General features: G+C 31.3%; 1 protein-coding gene across 1 annotated transcript in view; it reads right to left on the minus strand.

Moving 5' to 3' along the window:
• Positions 1-3,262: 3,262 nt before the first annotated feature.
• The window catches only part of LOC127065159 (acetylcholinesterase-like), a 152,717-nt gene continuing 144,394 nt past the window's right edge, over positions 3,263-11,585 (minus strand). The window contains exon 6 of the mRNA XM_050997151.1: positions 3,263-11,585. This exon is cut by the window's right edge and continues 5,653 nt beyond it. The gene's annotated coding sequence lies outside the window, so the exon portion shown is untranslated.

Raw genomic sequence — 11,585 nt, forward strand, 5'->3', positions numbered from 1 at the left:
TTCTGTTAGAGTCGTATTCTTTTAATGGCACAAGTCGTAATTCAGCGCGTCAACGCGTTAATTTTTCTGACAGTAAGTAAATCTCATTCGCTTGAATACCGAGCCATTACGAAACTTAATCGTTCCGTTTCTCGTTTTGAAATCTTTTTCATCGTAAATAAGTAACATTTGCATAGATATATTTGTTCTCTTCTCGTTTGTTTCTCTTCTCTTTCTTCTCATTTGACCTAATACTATTTACTTAGTACTAAATTAGATTTCAAGACTACAAATAATAACGATGTTTCTCGTGCGTGTTCACCGAAGGTTCATGAGAATTGAACAGATTTACGATTTACGTAGTACTAAATATCAATTCAAACTTTATAACAGCACGAACTCACTTTGATATTTTTCATTCGTGCCATTTGCTCGTAATGCACGATATAACCTTTCGTAAGGTAACTAGGATTACGTGGATCTTTTTACGTTTAAACTTATTCGAGAAAAATCAATACAAAATTAATATCGAAAAGAATTTTCGAAATGATTAGAAATGTATTAATAAAGGATACACACACACGCGTGTGTATATGTGTACGTGTGTGTTTATGGTAATATTTTGACTTTGTAATTTATTTCAACTTCGTAAAAGCATGTGTTATCTGTTATGAAAAATAGAGAAGACCAAGTTACGTAGTAACTCCGGTGACGTGTTTGAAGAAAAAAAATAAAAAGAAAAATTATAAGACACGACATAAATACGTCCCATAGGACGATATATGATACTTTTCTATGACGAACCATTTATCTATCGTTCGCGTATTATTTTACTCACGGGAAATCGTTCATTCTTAAGGATCTCGAGACATCTTTTAAATCTTTTTGTGATAACCTTTTACGAAGACACATTTTTTTTATTTCTTTGTCTTTTTTTTTTTTTTTAAGAATGTATATACGTCTCTGTGTGTGTGCATGCGTGCATGTAAATTTTTGAAAGAAAGTTTTGATTCGTGGAGTTGATTAAAAAACGATGATACTGTATACATATGTATAGATACGTACGTGTGTACATCCGGTACGATTAAACTTTTAGCTTGGAAACGAGCTTGGTGTATGAATAGGAGTTAGAAATTGGAATACCCAACAAACTTAGGAGAACTTTGTTTTCCCGTTCGAATGAAACAGATTCCGTGCCAAAGCGTATGCATATAAATATATATATATATATATATATATATATATATTTTTATTTGTCGACCAAACTATTTTAGGTGTATTCAAAAATTCATAATAATGAGAAGCTTGCCTAGTAATAAAAAAAAAAAAATGGAAAAAATCGTTGTTTTCCAAAGGAACTTGGTCATTTATATTAAAAAGCAAAGAAACGAAAAAAATAGAGAGAGAGAGAGAGAGAGAGAGAGAGAGAGAGAGAGAAAGAGAGAAAACAATAAGTTAATGAGAGAAAAAGGAAAAGAAAAAACACAACTATTTCTCGTTTTCCTGAAATTTTCCAAGCCTCGTTTTATCATCCCGTTTTTATCATCGAATCGTGATAGTTAATTAAATTCCTCGCTTGATTTGTTCCACGGTACTTTTTCTCTTCTAATAAAATCTCTCTTGTGTGTGTGTGTGTGTGTGTGTGTGTGTGTGTATGTGTTTATGTATGTACGCGTGTTGGTACAATAAACGAATAGAAAATAACTTTCTACGTGAAAGGGGTTTCGAAATTTTGTCCAGTCTAGTAACAATGACTGTGTAAAATAGAAGAAAAAAAGGGAAAAGATAAAAGAGAAAAGAGAAATATCAAATAAACTTTGTCCGAAAAGTAATAAATAAAATTACACAAATATAACAAAAAATTTTCGCACGCGATGTTAAAAGAAAAAAAAAAAGAAGAAGAAAAGTAAAAAAAATGATTGAGAGAGAAACTACTTTACTATTCGATGAACCAGAATTATTTATATTAATACATTTTATTACGTGTGTATATATATATGTACACATAGACACACGTATTGAACGAATTATGATAAATTTCAGAATATTTTTACTTATAAGGAGCAAGATGGTCGTGCAATTTTTATGTACAGTGTATCTATCCATTTACAGGGGTAGTTTTATTCTAATAAAAGGGTAATACGTTTCTATCTTAAGTAGTTATTTCTTAAGTAGTCACGGTCATCCTATCCGTTCATCGTCTACTCTTTCACATACTTCATAAGCGTTTATTTTTCCGCGTATGTATACATGTATACATGTATGCATGTATGCATGGATGCATGCATGCATTCATGCATGCATGCATGTATGTATATTTCTTTTATTTTTCTTTTTTTCTATCTTTCAATTTTAATACATGTCACGATACGTTCGTCACTATGACGTTCCAATCAGCCCCCCCCCCCCCCCCAAAAAAAAGATTTAATTTCAGAATGAAATTATTTCTTACACGTTTCTCTATTTTTTTATTTCTTCTTTTTCTCTTTCTCTTCGTTGATTCATCGAATAACATTTTATTATTATTATTATTATTATTATTATTATTATTATTATTATTATTAGTATTAGTATTATTAGTATTAGTATTATTATTTTCATGGGGTGCTTTCTCAGGTGCAAGGATGTCCGATTTTTTAAGACATTTGTAATAGACGAGATCAACACAAAAAGATCTTGTGAGATATTATTAATAAATAAGTCTATTATTATTAATATTATTATTGTTGTTGTTGCTGTTGTTGTTGTTGTTGTTATTGTTATTATTATTATAAGGAAGGATTCCCTTTAGAATAATTTTTTATAATCAATGGGTAACGATAACGAGGTTTAACAAGCAAATTTTTAAATCTCGTGGTTGTTTCATTCGAGGGTGAGGGTGGGATGAGGGATGGGTGTCATCATCGTAAGAGTAATATAAGATTTATTTCTATCGTATTGAAATACGTAGAATTGTTTTTTTTGTTTCATTTTTTTTTTTTTTTTCTTTTAATATTTATATATACAGATGGGCTAATTATATATATATATATATATGTACGTACGTTAACTTAATAATATCCCGACTTATTTTCAAATGATAACAATTTCGAATAGAAGAAGATTTTTACCCTTTTTCGCCGTATAGTGTACCTGTTTATCGTGATCTCTATTATTCGAAGCTTTTAATATTTAATTGTTATGATTTATTTATTTATGTATTGTTTAAGAGACATCGTACGTAGGCATATGCGTTCTTTATTATGTTTGCACAATTATAACATAATGTCGGCCGTTCGTGACGTTTTTTTTTTTTTTTTTTTTTTTTTTTTTAATAATTATTTGCTTTTTTTCTTCTTCAACGTTACATTCATAGCGTTTGAGTGGTTGTGATAGTATTTTTTTCTGCGTTTTTTTTTTTCTTTTTTTCTTTCTCTTTTTCTCCCTTTCTTTTCTAATACAGTAACAGATCTTCAGAAAAAGACGGCGCTTATTGGAAATATTTTTTGTAGTTGAAAAGTATATATATATATATATATATATATATATATGTATATATTTATGCGTATATGTATGTGTATATATATATGTATATATGTACCTATAAATCTACATTGACTTCGTACAGAAGGAGTCGTGAGGAACACTATCTATCGTATCGCAATTATTACCCATTATCATTACGCTTAGGAATCTGAATTTCCTTTAGGACGATGCAAGGATTATGAGTTGTGGCACCATCATGATCGATCAAATAGTTTTGCTGATATATTTCGAGAAAGCATCGTTACCGTTTATAGATCACGCTTTGTAATTCGTTTAAATATTATTTTGTAACATTATCATACTCAAGGAGAGGATAGAGTTGGGTGAGTGATCGGGTGGGTGGCTAGGTGGGTGGGTGAATGTTCGAACGTGAAATTGTTCATACCTAATTGGTCTACTTAGTCTTAAAAAAAAAAAAAAAAAGAAGAAAAGAAAAAGAAAGGATCTTTTCCATTATAATAATTTTCAAGCTCTTTCGAATCAGAATATTTTGGATACGTATTTAATAGGTAAAAGATAGAAATATCTTGATTGATAATAAAATTAAGCTGTTAACGATCTAATGATCCATTCGTATAGATATCTCGCATAAAATCTATTAATGTAATTTATATTTAAGTTAAGGAGTTTGATGGAATAGGGTGTGGATAGAAGGGAGAGGGTGGATCGTCGCGCGATTGGCGCAACGTACTTTTCTAGATCTTGAGGAAGATCGTATTTTATTCGTTAGGACGATACTCTTATATGTTAATTACTCGTTAGATATGGAACAAGTTGTTAATCGAACAAGTTCGTCGGTAACTTTATATCATTGTATTATGAGGTGCTAATTATGTTTACGCACGTGCGTAAACGGTGTCGCGTGGATATAGAAAGTGGCGTGAGCGAGGGAGCGTTTGTTAATCACTCGGATATAATTTTTTTTGCAAATCTTTATGACGGGAAATTGGCGTTAATAAAAATAAAACAGAATTAAAAATCATAATAAAATAAAAATAAAATGAGGAAGTTGAGTAAATAAAAAATAAAAAAAAGATAAACGAAAGTAAGATGGCACGATACGAATACCATCGTACTAATTGAAAAGACTAAATGAATCGATCTAACCTCTCGTTGATAATTACAAATTTACTTGGAAACGGAAATATCGGTACACCGATATATCGGAAGCGAAATATTCGGTGCTATCATATCGAACCGTCCACAGACCTAATATATCCTGTCTGACGCGCGAGCAGATAGATTATCAATTAATTAATTAATCGTTTCGAATTTGTGTTGGACAGAGATCGAAATCGTGAAATTTCTCTCGTATATCTCGGAAAATTGATCGTATCTAATAATTAAGAATTAACGGGTCAGATGAGAAACTACGTATCACGATGATTGTCCGGTAGCTCTCTAAAATTTTTCTATATATTACGGTGCCGATACAGCGAAACTATATATGTATATATATATATTATATATATATACGTTCGATCCAAATTCTTTCTTTCGTTTCGACAAACGAGATATATGAACGAACGCACGCCCTTTCGTTCTGCCTGGTATTTTTTTTATTTTTTTATTTTTTTTATTTGATCTTTTATTTATTTCTTTATTTTTGTTCTTCTTTGAAGAAGAAAGAAAATTGATAAATCAAATTCGTTCGAATTAATATATCAAAAATGTCGTTGGATTTTTTCATCTCTTTCATCTTCCTCCTCCTCCTCCTCCTCCTCTTCTTCTTCTTCTTTTTTATTTTCTTCTTTAATGAAAAATAATTATTGCGATAAGTCGAGAGAGTCTAGATATAACAAAAATTTGTCGATCTTTTTCCTAACATTTGGATCGCAGAACGAACAGGGCCAAAGTTATCAAAGTTACTCCCATTGTTCGTTGTTTTTCTTTTCTTTTTTTTTTTTTAATTAAAAAAAAAAAAAGAAAAAAGAAAAATAAAGAGAGAAAAGACGAAGCAATCACGAACAACTCGATGCAACAATATTATCCTATTATCGGCACAACGTCGTATAAAGCACATCACAGATTACATAGACACGTACAAACAGTTAATGAATGTACGTTTAGCACATTGAAAAATATTGAAAAATATAATATAATGAGATAACGCTACCATATAATATCATTATTAATAATAATATATATATATATATTTATATACATGTATATATATATATGTTATTCGTGGATATAGAATTGTATATATAGATTTTTTTCTCCTCATTTTTTTTTCTTCCCCTTTCTTCTTCTTCGTTCTTCGTTCTTCTCCACTTCTACTTCTTTTTCTTTCTTTCTCTTTCTTTATTTTTCTCTCTTTCTCTTTATTCTTTTTCTTTTTTTTTTCTTCTTCTTCTTTTTTAACGCACGTCGAAGCACCCGAAGCACTCGGAGAACGTTCCACCTTCAGAGAAATTCTTCTCGTTCCCGTAAAAACAATGATTGCTAGCGCAGCTGCGGCTTCTTATTCGTTTTCTTTTTCTTTCGATCGTACGTGATCGAAAATTCTGTCGAGATAACACGCGCTAAATCGCTCGACTAATGTATCTTCAATAATTCTTTCTCTTTTCTTTCTTTTTCTTCTCTCTCTCTCTCTCTCTGTCTTTCAACTTATCTTGCATTAATGTTAAAAAAAAAATTATATATATATATATATATATATATATATATATATATATAGAAGTGCATGTTTGTATGTACGTGTTCGTACGTACCTATCAATATTTATTTATATATGTATATGTATACGTGTCTCTCTCTTTTCTTATTTCTCTATTTCTTTTCTCGCAATCAACGAGTTATTCTTAAAACTTGGAGTTAAATTTATTAACTTCGATATCATTCGATATAACGCTATATACATATATTATTCCGAATTGAATATATCGAATTGATATCGTGCAATTTTCAATAAATAAAGTAAGTGTGCGTCGGTCGATCACTCGTTTCATTTTTAAAATCGCTTCGATGAAGAAGACGTACGAGACTTTTAACGATGAGATCCTTTTCGTACTTTGACATTTTTAATCTAACATTCGCATATGTGTTTTTTTTTTTCTTTTTCTTTTCTCTTCTCTTTCTTTTTCCCCTCTCACAAAAGACGAAATTGAACATCTTATCCAGTGTGTATTTCGTTTTTTTTCTTTTTTTATGACGTATCTACGTTCACAAGCACATTCTGAGGGAATTCTGATGAGAAAACGATTCGAAATTTCTTTTTTTTTTTTTTTATTGGTTCCACCTATATAAAGATATTTTTCCTATAAGTATATATATATATAGGAAAGAGGGATTTTTCGAAAGTGAGGTATATAACGGATATATATATATATATATATATATATATATATATATATATCGTCCTGATTTTCTAGATATTTTCCTGGGGTAATCTACGAGCTCGAAGGGATAAACGGAATGGCGAATTACGCGAAACGAAGGAGAGCAAGAAATTTATGTTCATTCTCTTAGGATAGCAGAGGATAATTTCAATTTTCAACGAAAACAAGAAAAAAAAGAAAAATTAAAAGAAAAAAATATAATAGGCTTTTATAGTACCTGTAAATTACGATAAAGCTCTCTCATACACAAACACACACATTTTTTCTCTGTATCTTATCTCTCTATCTTACGCGAGATATCGCGAGTTCCTCGAAAGACTGTAACCTCATCAATACGCGGTTGACTGAAAATCCCTTTTGTTTTTATGTTCTTCAAAGAAAAAAAAAAAAAAACAACAACAAAAAGAAACAAAAGGAAAAAAAATAAAGAAAATGAAATAAAAACAAATATAAAAAAGAAATAAAGGAACTTTTCTATTTTCGAGCTACACGATCATGCGATCGTGTAAACGTTTTTGAAGTATCTAAAAAGTAGCTATTATCGTAAAAGAATACGTAACGAGAAGGATACTTGCCAGAAGTCTAAATAAATGAATCACTCTTAATAAGTTTATTCTATTTTAAATGACATACATGAATGTGCAACATCTATTATTTAGGCCATGAATGAGAATGAATTTCCATGGAGTTGACGTTGTACAAAAAAAGAAAAAAGAAAAAAAAAAAGAATAGAAATTACACAACCCACCCTAGATAGAAATGTTAAAAGCATAAAACGTATTGTTAAAACCGTATATTTACGAAGGGATACGCGTGCATATGTCGTCTTTGTTCTTTTTCTTTTTTTTTTTTTCCTTTTTTTTTCGTTTTCACGCGTTTTTAGGTCAAGAGTATTCGAGACAAAAGGAACAGAAAAAAAAAGAAGAAAGAAAGAAAGATAGAAAGAAAGAAAAGATTATCCCCTTGGAAAATACGAGAACGTTTATTGGAAATGAAGGATAGGAAGTTTGCTCGCAAAATTCTCAGACATTATTCCTAGTCGAGTTTTCTTAGTTTTTAATGTCCACTTCAAAAGAAAAAAAAAAAAGAAATCAGAAGCTTTCTACGAGTAGAATTAATGAATAAGGAGCATGGAGATATACATTTTTGCGTTAATTAATTCGTTCCATTGAAGAAGGAAAAGGAAAAAGAGAATTAACGAGCAAAAAAAGAAAAACGAAGTAGAAATTACAAAGCAATAGAAAAAGAAGAAGAAAGATGGATTTCACCGTTTCTCTTTTCTTTTAATTTTGTTTGTTTGTTTGTTTGTTTTCTTAATTCATTTAATTTTTTTCTTCTTCTTTTTTTTTACTGTTTTTGCTGAAAACTATATTAAAGGATTCGAGAAAAGAAAGAATATATATATGTACACATATATATTTCTCAAAGGAGTTGAAAAGTATGTAATACCTATGTAAATTGTAATTGGCATATCACGTTCACCTGTTTATCTCTGTTATTTTTTATAAATCTTTTTTTCTTGTTCTCTCTCTCTCTCTCTCTCTCTCTCTCTCTCTCTCTTTTTGTCTCGAAAATAATATAGTGAGTTTATCCTCAATTTTTAATAAATGACTTCATAATTGAAAAAAAGTCATTCGATAACATCGTAAATCGAATTCTTCTGACAGGTCTTTCATTTCTAAGAGGATTGGTTGGTTGCTCATTAAATATTATAGGTATTAAATATTGTATATCCCGTTTGTTTCTTATTTCCAATAATTTGTTCCTTTGTATGTTCATTTGTTCTTTTCTTCTGTTCTCTTTTCTCTCTTAATAACAAGAGATCTAAACGTTCGATCTCTTGATCGGACAAAAGTCGCATAAATCTTTTTATTTGTTTTCTCATTGATATTACTTACGTATTTCGTTTTATCGATAAAATCACCGTCCAAACGTTCTATTTAACAGAATTCGATTAAAACTTAAGAAATATATTTTCTATTCGTGTGCATATATAATAATAATAATAATAATAATAATAATAATAATAATAATAATAATAATAATAATAATAATAACAATAGCAATAATAATAAGAATAAATATTAAAAGTGTAATTAATAGATAAGAAAGGCCGTCGGATTTGTTAATAATTTGAACGAAAATTAGACCGTCTAGCAAAATTAATTCGAATTGAAAATTTGATAAATTCGATATCAGAAATGGATAATTGATAAATTCGCGAATTATTGGAACACTCGAGACGAGAATCGTCATCGACGTGACATGAAACGTTCGTCTGTTCGTTCGTTGATCATCGTTGATCGTCATCGACGATATACATCAGCATCGTTGACTGCTTCATTCGAGATCAAACTCGTGGTGCGAAAGGATCCATTAAATCATTCGACAACGCAGGTGCGGTAACACGAGCCAATGAGAAAATGAGTGGACGATGTTGTATAAGAGAAAGAGAAAGAGAGAGAGAGAAGAACGTTTCAATGCGAATGAATATGTGGGACAAGATGACGTTGACGAGAAGTGCTGAGAATTGCGAGATGAAAAACGTAACAGATGTGAAGAGAGAAAGAAAGAAAAAAAGAAAAAGAAAAAAAAAACACGTAGAATCAGAAATCGTTTGAAGTATCCATCCAATGATATCACGATAGGTGATCGTTCAAGTTTAATTAGTCGCATATATGTACATCCTGAAATTCGTGATTTTCCGTCAAATCTTTTTCCACTCTCTCTTCTTTCTCTCTCTCTCTTTCTTCATTTTTTCTTTTTTCTTTTTTTTAAACCAATTGACGTCGGTCAATCGGGTCATTGTTATTTCCCTTATATTTTCTCTTATTGTTAATAACGCCCGTGTGACATTTCACGTACTCTCAGTAGTAATTGACATTTTCGAGCGGCGAATCTAGACAAGTTTTATTAATCCAATCATTCCAATGTCGAATATTTAATGAAAGGTATTCACTTCGGTCCGTCTGTCTTTCTGTCTTTCTGTCTTTCTGCCAGTCTCCCTGTCTCCGTCTATCTTTCTCCTTCTATTTCGGTCGAAGATATTTTAGTCAGAGGAAAAGAGCAATTTTAATTGGAAATCCTCCTTCGAAGAGTCGACCCGTGGAAAATGGTGTCACCTGTTGAATTTATTAAACGGTACGTCGCGACGTTGAAAGAGGGACTGTAAGCCAGAAAAGTAGGATTCTTGATCTCCAGAAAGAGAGAGAGAGAGAGAGAGAGAGAGAGAGAGAGAGAGAGACAATAAAAAATAAGAAAAAAAAGAAAGAAATATAAAAAAAATAATAGCAATAAGATTGGACGCGTCTATGTTTTGCAAAGGGTTGTTTATCGAATTCGTCGTCGTGCTCGATCGATAGGCACTAATTTCTATTATCACACACAACAAACAAACATACATACATACATCATACATACATTCATAGATATAAATATGCATTGGATTAATCGACTAATGATATGTGAGAACGATCGGCCGATGAATTTTCTTTCTCTCTTTCTCTATCTTTGATTAAACGAATAAGATGAATACTGATTTACCGATCATTTAATCCCCATCGACTTGTATTAACACCAAAACGATCTCTCATCGTCTTAGCATTGATCTAATCCTTTCCATTCTAATCTAATTTCTAATACATACTCCTCTTCAATCTATTTATCTACTCACGATCGAAACAAATCTATCTACGTCTTGCTTTTGTACGTCTACCGATCGGTAACCACGAGATGGTTATCACTTGCTCGTACTTTTATCTATACGTTTGTATCTATAGATATTTGTATGGGCAAGCGAGCGATCACACACATGCACGCATATGTGTATATGTGTGTGTATATGTGTAACAGGAGCAGCTAAAGGACCGAAGAGACAAGGCAAAGCCAGTACTCGCGAGCATCCGCTTCCGGATCGACAATGTCGCCGGCGGAAATGAGGTCGTGCCTTTGTGATCCAAGCCCTCCTTCTCCTCTTTCTCCCTCCCTCCCTCCCTTCCACTCACCCTTTCTCCCACCCTTCCTCCCTCTCTTCTTCTTTTCTACTTTATGGAATTCAAACGAGAGCGAATTTAATGCTCGCTCTTTTCGTTCTAACGCTCTCTAAATTTCTTTCGACAAATTTCGATGGTCTTGTATTTTTGTTCTTCTTTTCTTCTTTTCTTTTCCTTTTTCCTTTTTTTCTCTATCCTCTCAAAATTTTCTCTTATCAAACGCGAACAATCGTGTATCACCTCGGGATGTACACCCTACGATTAGATAGAAGTGTATTAACCCGCACGTACATATTTAAGCGTGTGTATACGTTCGATCGACTATCGGTTATCTATGTATGCATGTGTATCATAAATCTTTGGATACATGTGAACACGCGTTCCCCTTCACTCGTGATATTTTCTAATCGTCGTCATTGTCGTCGTTATTATAGTGCGACATTGTCATATATTCGTTACGTAAGTTAAAACTTTGTTCGATTTCCTCCCGGCGATTATGACAATCGAGTTATCACCATTATTCATTTGGAAATAATTTCTATTATGTGTTATAAGAGATATATGTGTATGTACATTTGTATATATATATATATATATATATATATAGGTGTGTAGTTATGTATACATATACATATGTATGTTAGATAGGCCGATAGATCGATGGTTATTATATAATACGTACCTATACGTTGGTCGGTGATTTATCGACTATCAAAACGATCGAGTTTTGACTCGTATTTTTTCAAAA

The sequence above is a fragment of the Vespula vulgaris genome, chromosome 7, assembly GCF_905475345.1.
Source record: "Vespula vulgaris chromosome 7, iyVesVulg1.1, whole genome shotgun sequence".
NCBI lineage: Eukaryota > Metazoa > Arthropoda > Insecta > Hymenoptera > Vespidae > Vespula > Vespula vulgaris.